Raw genomic sequence first — 10,744 nt, forward strand, 5'->3', positions numbered from 1 at the left:
GTCAGAAAATCTCCCCTCTCATGCCTGTTTCGTTAGTGAATTACATCGCGAATTTGCCCAAAGCATTGCCCCATGATTATAAAAGGAATGACTGGCCTATATAGTATCAGCCCATTTTATTACAAGGAAGTAGATGTAGATTCTATAGATCTAAGCTCAGACAACACTCATTGGAAGGTGCAGCAACTTCGGCTGAAATTACAACAAGAGAGTCAACGAGACGAGAGCAATGACATGATGACAGGGAAACAGGGACACGCTTGCCAGCATCGTTCAACAATTGAAGAAAGGAAGTAGGCTACAACTTCATTCACAAGCAAAGCAGATAGTTAATCAAACATACATGTTAGAAAAACCTATAGCATTTGTTTAGGCTATGTAGGCCTAGCTTCAATGTTGTCAATACAAGTTGATGCAGGACTGTCGGCTGAGTAAAAAAAAATAAAAAATTCTATCGGTCTGTCCGAGTGACATTTAAGCCTATATTATATAGCCTAAATATATCCAAAATATAGCTATTGCTGTAAGGGTACATTGCGTGTAGGCTACCCTATGGTCACATTATAATCAGACTTCAAGCAGTGCAAAGCAGATGCAGCAGTGAATAGGTTGGAAATGACTGCTTTTCAGCCGCCTGATGCTAGTATACTGTAGTCTAGATCAGGGGTTCCCAAACTTTTCCACGACAAGGCCCCCCAAATACCACTAGGTTCTGGCCAAGGACCCCCTTGATGTTTTATTAATTAAACCCATGGACAATACTACGGCAAATGTAAAAATACATTAAGCTAATCTAATAATTATTTTAGCCACAACCACATCGCGATGGAGCATACAGTGTGTAAAAAAAATATTTGGGGCTTTCTGCTATATGAGAGCCATCACTCTACTATTATTCCCAGTCATTATCATGGGAAATATGTTCAGATATGCGTCACATTATTATAATGGCATTGTATAACAACCCTCATAGTATATTTTAAATGTTTCAAATGTATTTATTTCTTGCTTTTATTTTTCCCTCCAACTTGCTGAGGCCCCCACTTTGAAAACCACTGGTCTAGATTATAAGCTACAGAAAGTAAAGTGTAGCCTATCAATAAATATACAAGTATATTAAATCAAATATATTTAAACTAGGCTCTTAAAGTTGCCTATATGAGTAGGAGAAAAGCAAACAGGAGTAAAAGGGAATTAAAGGGGGGTACGACGTGCTGACGTAATTAATATGCAAATTAGCGCGTGACGTCATTTAGCGACATTTAGCGACTTTTGGAGCTGGCTTTAGCTACTTTTCATTCGAAATAGTTGGCAACACTGCTCGGTACACATGTGTTATTAACCCCTAGGTTCATTTTGCACTGGAATTGTCCTTTAAACCAACTCATTTATTTCCGGTGGAGCCAGGTGTGTTGTAGCCGTTATTATTAATGTGGTTAGTGTCTACACAGACCCGGTTGGTTGTTGCACATATTGAATAAGCACGTTACAATGTAGAAGCATATACTGTATGCGTGTGTTAAAATCATTATTGGGCAAATAAGATATTCGGTGTTGGAGTGAGGGGCAGAATATAGGCTAACAGAAGATGCCGTTACAGCACAGCTAATGCTCCACCAGAAATAAATTCCGAGCCTTCCGTGAATAAGGTCCATTGTAAGCAGGGCTGTCGCATCCCCTGAAGTAAAAAAAACATGTTGCCTCCACATTTTAATTTGTTGCCTCACACGTTATCTATCAGACAAGCAAAACAGTTGAAGATGGGGATAAATGAAGGTTTAGAGAACGGAAATTGCCCTGGCAAATCACCTTGAATAGGTTCATCATAGACGCAAATGGCTGATGACACCCTGCCGAGGGATCTGGCTAGATGTGCCATCGACAACGCCTAACCCTGGCGAGATAAATTCGGCAGTTAGCATGTCTGCATCAAATGATTTATTTCAAGGAATTAGCGGCTAATGCATTAGCAGTAACAATGATCGAGGCTGCATGGGGGGGGCAGAGATATGGTGTTTTAGAGGTGCCAGGAGAGTTGAAAGGGCATGGGAGGAGACAGGGAGGATGAAAAGTGACAAACTTAATGTGTGTGTGTGTGTGTGTGTGTGTGTGTGTGTGTGTGTGTGTGTGTGAGAGAGAGAGAGAGAGAATGAGAATGACAGGGAGATAGAGAGAGAAAAGGAAGGAGTGACAGCTAGAGAATCATGATGACCTTATTGCTGAGTGGAAGTATGACCCTTCTGATGAAGCAGGGTGTGCAGTAACCAATGGTCATGCAGGGTGTGTGTGTCTATTTGTGTGTGTGTGAGCATGTTTGTTGATGTGTGAGAGAGAGTGCCTCTCTATTCATATATCTGTGAATGTGTGTGCGTATGTGACAGAAAGAAAGTATGTGCGTGTGTGTTTATGTGTGAGTGTGTGTGTGTGTGTGTGTGTTTGTGTGTGTGTGTGTGACAGAGAGAGAATGTGTGTGTGCCTGGCTAACGGCATGTCTAACTCTGCCTCCCATTTCAAAATTAACAAGTTAATTAGGAGAGGCTGAGAGTGCAGCTTCTCGATGCTTCAACATACCCAGCAACCCCTGATGAAGCACAGCCTTACACACACACACACACACACACAGACAATTAGACTGGGTAATGAACGGAGACATGTAACTATATGCAGCAACCCCTTTCACACACACACACACACACACACACACACACACACACACACACAGGGACCAGGGAGCTAGGGTGAGAGAAGGAAAGAAGCAGACCATCCCCATGTCAAATGCATCTGTCAGAGGATTTGCTGTAGCTGTGCTGTGCATGCATCCTTCAGCCTGTGAGCGGGTTACCCTGTGTACGACTGCCTGTGAATCTCTGCATGTTAGCAAAACGACTCGATGTGAATTCCCCTCAAATGCAAGTTCAAATGCAAATCACTGATATCTCTCTGAGTAGTAACAGTACAGTTGCATGCATGCAGCACACACACACACACACACACACACTCTCTCTCTCTCACATACTCTCTCTCTCTCTCTCTCTCTCTCTCTCTCTCTCTCTCACACACACACACACAGACTTTCTCAATTAACTGACGTGTAACGTGTGCCCTGCTTCACCTGGTACACACAACACTACGCACTAGGTTTCCATTTAAGGTTGTGCTGCATTGTGAAGGCGCCAAGAGACCTCGAAGGAATCTAATCCATTTAGTCACTGCAGTAACTCGCCTTACTCGCTTAAAAAAAAAAGTACACTGTATTGAGATGCAATGAGTTCTAAGGGAGTGGAAATTCACAAAGTGGCACAGCAGACTATATAAAAAAAAAACTGCGTTGAGAATATACTGTAAAATAAAAAATATATTTTTTAAATGCCTCTAATTTCACTGTCAAACTGACCACAACTGTGTTCATGATTTCAAGATAACAGACAACAGTCTCATCATGCCACAGTTATTTTTAAAAAGCTAACCATGAGACCTTAGGAGCCTCATAGTCTCCTATTGGGTGCCCCCCACCCAATCCCAATCCTCCCCCACCTTTTTTATGCAGCCCTTGCCACTTAATCTACTAAACCCCTCTTCTACTGCACTTTTTACCCCCCCCCCCCCCCATTAATGCACAAATAGGCTGACACCAGACATAATTTCACTGCATTTCTTACTTCCAGTAACTATATGCATGTGACAATAAACTTCCTTGTATCCTTGTATCCTCGTATTAAGTTAGAAGTAAACAACAAAAACAAATAGTCTTGAACTTTATAGCCCTGCTTGCACTTTTCCCATCAACTTTTCCTTTCCATCCACATCGTCCTTCCACATCGTGCATTCGGTGTTTCACTAAAGACTACCAATTAGCAAGGTACTGTATCAATTTACAATAATGATGTCTTCTGGGGGCTTTCGTTTTTTTGCGCAAAAGTACATCGCTACATGCCAGGAGTCATTATTTTCTTCCTCCTCATTGAATGAAACTTAATTAATCAAATGGATTTGTTGGAACAGTATGGAGTGTACACAGTCTGATCCAATGAGAGAGAGAGGGGGAGAGAGAGAGATAGAGGGGGGGGGTAGAGAGAGATACAAAAAAGCCAAGATACATGGGCTGTTACAGTAATGTGTTTGCTGCTTGAGCAGATACAGTCATGTTTTTGCTTTTGAAATAGAGGCACTGTAGTAGAGGTAAAGTCAGTTGTGCAATTAAAATCAGCGTAGTCCTGGATTGCATTTGAAAACGGTTTGCTTCGATGTCTTTATGCCTTTGGTGAGGACAACGCCAAAAACATAAAACATTTTGAGTTTGAAGTTGAGTTTTGTTGATTGTTTGGTTTTCAACACTAAGACATACTTTCATATGGTTGTAGGAAATTTGTCCTCAGGGCATCCATGCTCCAGAGTTCACACTACATACATTTAGTTTTGATTTGTCTTTACTTAAGCTTACCAGAACACAATGCCAAATTTTCTTTTGGTTAAATGGGCATAATTCCTCCACACAACTCGCTAGCTTTGCACTGGAAGCAACACTTATTGTGGAATTGTTTGTTGAGTGTTTGTGCTGCTGTCTGTTTACCATTGATTCTATGGCGTTTGATTTGATAGTGCTTCTGTTTTCCTCTAGTCTAGACAGCATCCGTGATGCTCTATTCCTGTACCTTTGGATTAGATTTAGTCATTTGGACCGTGGTTTAGATCTTAGAGTCGGAGTTGAAGAGGGGGCTCCTCTGGGCCGTGCCAACACGTAGTGCGGGAGCAGGGTGGGCAGGTGGGGGTGGGGTGGGGGTGGGGGGTGTGGGCAGTCGAGTGAGTGAAGGGGAGCGTGAGGTGGGGTGGGGTGGGGGGTGTGGGCAGTCGAGTGAGTGGAAGGGAGCGTGAGGTGGGGTGGGGTGGGGGGTGTGGGCAGTCGAGTGAGTGAAGGGGAGCGTGAGGTGGTCCCCGTGAGGCCGAGACAGCTGGCGGAGAGTGTGCAGAGCGCCGGCGTCTGTCTCCTCCTATCAGCTTCCTCAGTCGTCCAATTACACCCAGAGCCAAGGCCAAGTCTTGCTACATCTCTCCCTCTCTCTCTCTCTCTCTCTATCTCTATCTCTCTCTCCCCTCTCTTTTAACCTCCCTCCCTCTCTCTGTCTATCTTTCTATCTCCCTCCCTCTCTCTTTGTCTCTCTGTCTCATCTTTGTCTGTCTCCCTCCTTCTCTCTTTTGCTCTATCTCACTCTCTCTCTCTTTCACAGTCTCTTTGTCTCTGTCTTTCTCATTCATTCTCTCTCTCATACACACACACACACACACACAGATTCAAACACACTAGCACGCGTTCCCTCTCATTTTTGAACTCTCTCTCTCTTTTTGTCTTCATCCTTTCTTCCTCTAGCTCCACTCCTCTTCCCTACCCCATCCCTCTCTCCTAAACACAATCCCTGTCTCCTGTGCCCTGCTCACTGCTATCACCACTTCCTCTCATTTCCTCCCTTTGGCCTCCCTCATTTCCTCCATCATTTCATCTTTAAACTTTTAGTCAGTGTTGCTCCATTCTCTCATCCACACTCCCTCCTTCTCCGGCCCAAGTATCCGCACCCCCCCCCCCCCCCCCCCCCATAACCTCAAAGCAGCCTGGTCACTGAGATCTATTCAACCCATTCATTAGCTATGACAGCTTTGGCAGCTACAGCATTTAGCCGTTATGAAGGAGGTGCTTAATCTTTAATTCCTCTGCCGGGCCTGAGGAGTGAGGAAAAAAAAAGGAAGATAGAGAGAGAAAGAGAGAGAGAGAGAGAGAGAGAGAGAGAGAGAGAGAGAGAGAGAGAGAGAGAGAGAGAGAAAGGAAGAGGAGAGGTGGAGAACATAAATCTGAGTTACCTGAGAAAATGAATGTGTGAGATATGTGCAAGATGAAATGAATAGAGACAAAGAGAGAAGTCTGAGAACGGTGTAGTAGTGTTCTGTAAATATGGCATCAAGAGAGATGAAGAGAGAGAATGACATGGAGCGAGAGAGAGATGAAGAGAGAGAATGATATGGAGGGAGAGAGAGATGAAGAGAGAGAATGACATGGAGGGAGAGAAAAATAGAGAGCAAATGTGACGGAGGCTGCTCTTTTTTTATCCAGCTCATCATTTTGCCTCGGTCTCTACATCATTACATCACTGGGATGGTTAGGCCAATCTCTTACTGACCTTCACGCTACACTGAACAGAACACACACACACACACACACACACACACACACATATATATATATATATATATATGTGTGTGTGTGTATATCCGCTATACAGTAACTTACAGTTTGCGGTCAGCACCTACCCTTGGCCACACTCCGCACCACTCTCTCTGCTGGCACCTAATTGGTCGTGAATGTTCCACCACCCTCTTGCCTCCACTGGAGCATTAAGAGGGAAACGTGAAAATGAAGACACTTGAAATTCCCGCATGGCTCCACGCCTGAAGCTCTCACCAGAGGAGCCACACTGACATTGGAGCTCTGCATCACTGTCACTACGTGACACGTTCATGTGTTGAACAGCTCATGTTCCTTATTGAAAGTGAATATGTACAGTGAAGTACTGTATGTCATCATAAAATAATTAAAAGTGATTGTATGTTACTCAAGAAATAGAACATAGGCTACATGAATATAAAGTAGAAATGCAGGATGTTGTCTTTTTAGAGAATATTTTGAATTATATATTTATAAGGTCTTTTGTTTGTATTTTTTACTGGTTTGTTTGCTTTTGTTTTCAATTTAACATTATTTGGCTTTTAGCACATTCTGTCCTCTTGACTTTGATTATATTTCTTGGTGTCAACTTACAGGTCTTAAAAACATATGTTGTTACATATCAATTACTATGTTGTTACACATCAGTCAGAGAATAGCAGGGTGGGGAAGTCTGGCCCTTTAATGGAGGCAAGCTCAGGGAGGGCACGACGGGCTGGAGAAACAGGAAGGAATCCCACGCTGGTGTGCTGGTGCTCGAGCACCGACAGGGCCTCCGCCAGCACGCTAACAGAGATGGCAAGAGACAAGTGCCCTAGTCCAGTCTTTCATTCCCTCTGAGAGAGAGGGTATTCCCCAGATACCGAGAGAGAGAGAAAGAAACAGAGATAGAGAGAGATTAGCCGGCCAGGATGGAAGGAGAGATAGAGGGAGGTCAGGAAGATCTATCGCTCCGAGGCAGAGTGACCTCATTGCACTCTCTGAGTAGACTAGGAGTCTGTGGATATCTGTGTGTGTGTGTGTGTGTGTGTGTTTGTTTGTGTGTGTGTGGTGTGTGCGTGTGTTCTAACAGCACACAAGCTCTCTTCATTGTGCAGCCATCTAAGTCCTTCACAGTAAACGCTATTACCAAACTGCATCTTAGCTGTTATATTAAATGCTAATAGCACTGAAACTTAAACTCTTACTGTAGTTTCATCTAAACGGCAGCCAGGTTTGCATTAGCAGACAATGTCACTGTGATAATGATTAGACATTACAGTAAAGAGGAGGTCTACGTGACCTTGAGATGGCCTTATACCTCATGGCTGGCAGGAGCAATGACAGCAGCCAGCTTAGTGTGTGGTGTGTGTGAGAGATAGCACACAATACTGTACCTTAGCATCCAGAGCCGCCAACATTACGTGGAAACCCTCTCTCTCTCTCTCTCTCTCTCTCTCTCTCTCTCGCTCTCTCTCTCTCTCGCTCTCTCTCTCTCTCTCTCCCTTTCTTTTTTGGTGAACACTGTTGTCTCGCAAACACAACAGGATAAAAGCCCTTTGTGGTATTACAATGGAGAGAAAGCGAGTGAGTGATAGCAACAGAGAGAGAGAGAAAGAAAGAGAGAAAGAGGAGAAGAGGAAGCCCCCTTTTCACCGCCACAGTGTTTGTGATTTAAGCGAGCATGCCGCTGTCAGAGCGGTGGATCCGTGATTTGCTTCGCGGTCTCAAAATAACCAGAGGACATAACGCTGACAGGCTTCACAACACAGCCGAGCCATGGACACAAGGGAGAGGGAAATGAGAGAGAGAGAGAGAGAAATGCAAAAGCAAAAGGCTGGTTGAATGTGAGCATGCAATAAAAAATATCACCAGCGTAAATCATACATCAAGGCCACTCAAATAACAAATATGTTACAAAGAAAGCAAAATATTACAGAAACAGAATATCAGGAGGAAAAAATAAACATCCTTCCCCGTCCTCATCTATCTCTCTCCCTCCCTCCCTCTCTCTCCCTCCCTCTCTCTCCCTCCCTCCCTCCCTCCCTCCCTCCCTCTGTCTCTGCCCCTCCTCTCTGCTTCTGTTGTGTTACCCAGCATTGCATAGTGCTGTGTGTGTGTGTGTGTGTGTGTGTGTGTGTGTGTGTGTGTGTGTGTGTGTGTGTGTGTGTGTGTGTGGGGCGTGTTGACGTGAGGCGTTGTGACAGGTCTGAGTCGGGTGAAGCTGGAGCTGCCTCATGCCTGAGGTCTGCTCGCCGCCCCTCTCCTCTTCCCTCTCCTCTCATCTCTTTACTCGCTTCCCTCTCCTTTCCTCTCCTCTCTCCTCTATTCCCTCTCCTCCTTTCCTCTCCTCTCCCCTCTATTCCCTCTCCTCCTCTCCTCTCCTCTCCCCTCTATTCCCTCTCCTCCTTTCCTCTCCTCTGTCCTCTATTCCCTCTCCTCCTCTCCTCTCCTCTCCCCTCTATTCCCTCTCCTCCTTTCCTCTCCTCTCCCCTCTCTCCTCCTTTCCTCTCCTCTCTCCTCTATTCCCTCTCCTCCTTTCCTCTCCTCTCTCCTCTATTCCCTCTCCTCCTCTCCTCTCCTCTCTCCTCTATTCCCTCTCCTTTCCTCTCCTCTCCTTTCCTCTCCTCTCATTTCCTCTCCTCTCCTCTCCTCTCCTCTCCTCATCTTTCCTCATCTGAGCTGCTGCTTGGCAAGCTGGCCCTGTCAAGTACTCTCTCATTCACACACACACACACACACACACACACACACACACACACTTGCGTACACTGACACACAAACACAAATGCACACGATTAGAGCAAAAGCTCAGATAGACAAATTCAAACAGCACTCAGATACATAGACACACCCATGAACATAATACAACATGCACATTATACTATACATGCACTGAGGTCAATTTGATGTTGTTGGATGTATTTGGACTTTTGGGTTTACAGCCGTTGCCGTGGCCTTATCAAGATGTGTAGCATCTCCGTTCAGTCTGTCAAATAAATGGAATAACAAACCTTCAATTCGTCTCATTTCAGTTTCAGCGTGATCATGGTCACAATATAGCTTTTTCCTTGCCCCTCAGCAGTGCATCTCTATCATTTTTCGTGCTGCAAATGAAAAACAGTCTTTATTTAACCCTGAAGCTATCTACCGAGCATGTTGTTTGTGCCTGCTTAGAGCACGAGTACATGTACATGCAGCAAATAAATTCTGCTGAGCTCATGACAACATTATCTCATTAGCCAATGATTTCGGGTTGGCGTGTGAGGGACGGAGGAGGTGTGTTGGCACTCTGCTTGCCGTGCCCAGCGAGCGCAAGGGCGGGCGCCCGTCCTGGGGTCGGCAGAAAGCCAGGGGGGCATATTTAGGGTGAGGGCAAACGGAGGAGAGAAGAGGGGACCCCTGCAGAATCTTGAGATATTGGTGGACGAAAGACAGGAAATGATGAAATATGAAGGATGTAACCTTCATCAGCAGTGTAATTCATTTCAGTGTTAGTATCCAACATGTTTTAATGAGTGCATCAGTCACTCACAGTGAGTCATCAGTCTATTGCCTTAATAAACTGGAAGACCAGGTTCATTCCACCATTCTAGTAAACAAAAATGATGAATGTGTTCAGTTGCACACACGAGCTTTCTGTTTTTTCCTTCCAGTCTGTCATCTCTCTCTTTCTCTGTTCCTCTCTGCCTCACTCTGATTTTCAACACGTTCTCTCCATTACTGCATTCTTTCACTGCATTCTTTCACTCACTTTGTCTTTTTAATGTCACATAAGTTTCCAAAGTCATAGTCACATAAGTTTCCAAAGTACAAACCCACAAACAGTGCATTGTGTGTGTGTGTGTGTGTGTGTGTGTGTGTGTGTGTGTGTGTGTGTGTGTGTGTGTGTGTGTGTGTGTGTGTGTGTGTGTGTGTGTGTGTGTGTGTGTGTATGTGTCTGTGTGTGTGTGTGTGTAACACACACAATTAATCTACACCAGAAAAATGACAAGAACAGACCTCTGTCACACATGTGTGACATCTCATCAGAACCATAAAGAACACACGCACCCACGCTGTGCCATCAGTCCATTATATTACATAATGCATGTGAGGGAGAACTGAGCAATAGGGAAGACTGACAGGACTGTCAAAGTGAAGTAGAAGAGAGTCCACGACAAAGAGAGAGAGGGAGGGAGAGAGAGAGGGAAAGAGGAGGAGAGACAGAGAGATAGAAGAGAGAGGGGGAGAGAGAGAGAAGATAGGGAAAGAGAGTGGGGGAGAGAGAGAGAGAGAGAGAAAGTAATTAGCTAACACATTATGTTACATCTCGCACACTCTCTGCTGTCATGACGAGATGTCAAAGACAATCAAAGTCTACTTGGGCACATAAAGAGAAATCATTTTCCTTTTTTCTCTCTCTTGTAAAGTCACAGGAATAGACATTCGCTTTTTTCCCCCCATTGTAGAAATTCCGGAAGCGTTTTTTTTCCCTTCTTTCACCCAGTCCGTTCCTCTGTGCTGCTCTCAGCATCTGTCCATCAAATTCGTTGCTGCAGCACGCTTTGACTG

The sequence above is a fragment of the Alosa sapidissima genome, chromosome 18 (genome assembly GCF_018492685.1).
Source record: "Alosa sapidissima isolate fAloSap1 chromosome 18, fAloSap1.pri, whole genome shotgun sequence".
Lineage (NCBI taxonomy): Eukaryota > Metazoa > Chordata > Actinopteri > Clupeiformes > Clupeidae > Alosa > Alosa sapidissima.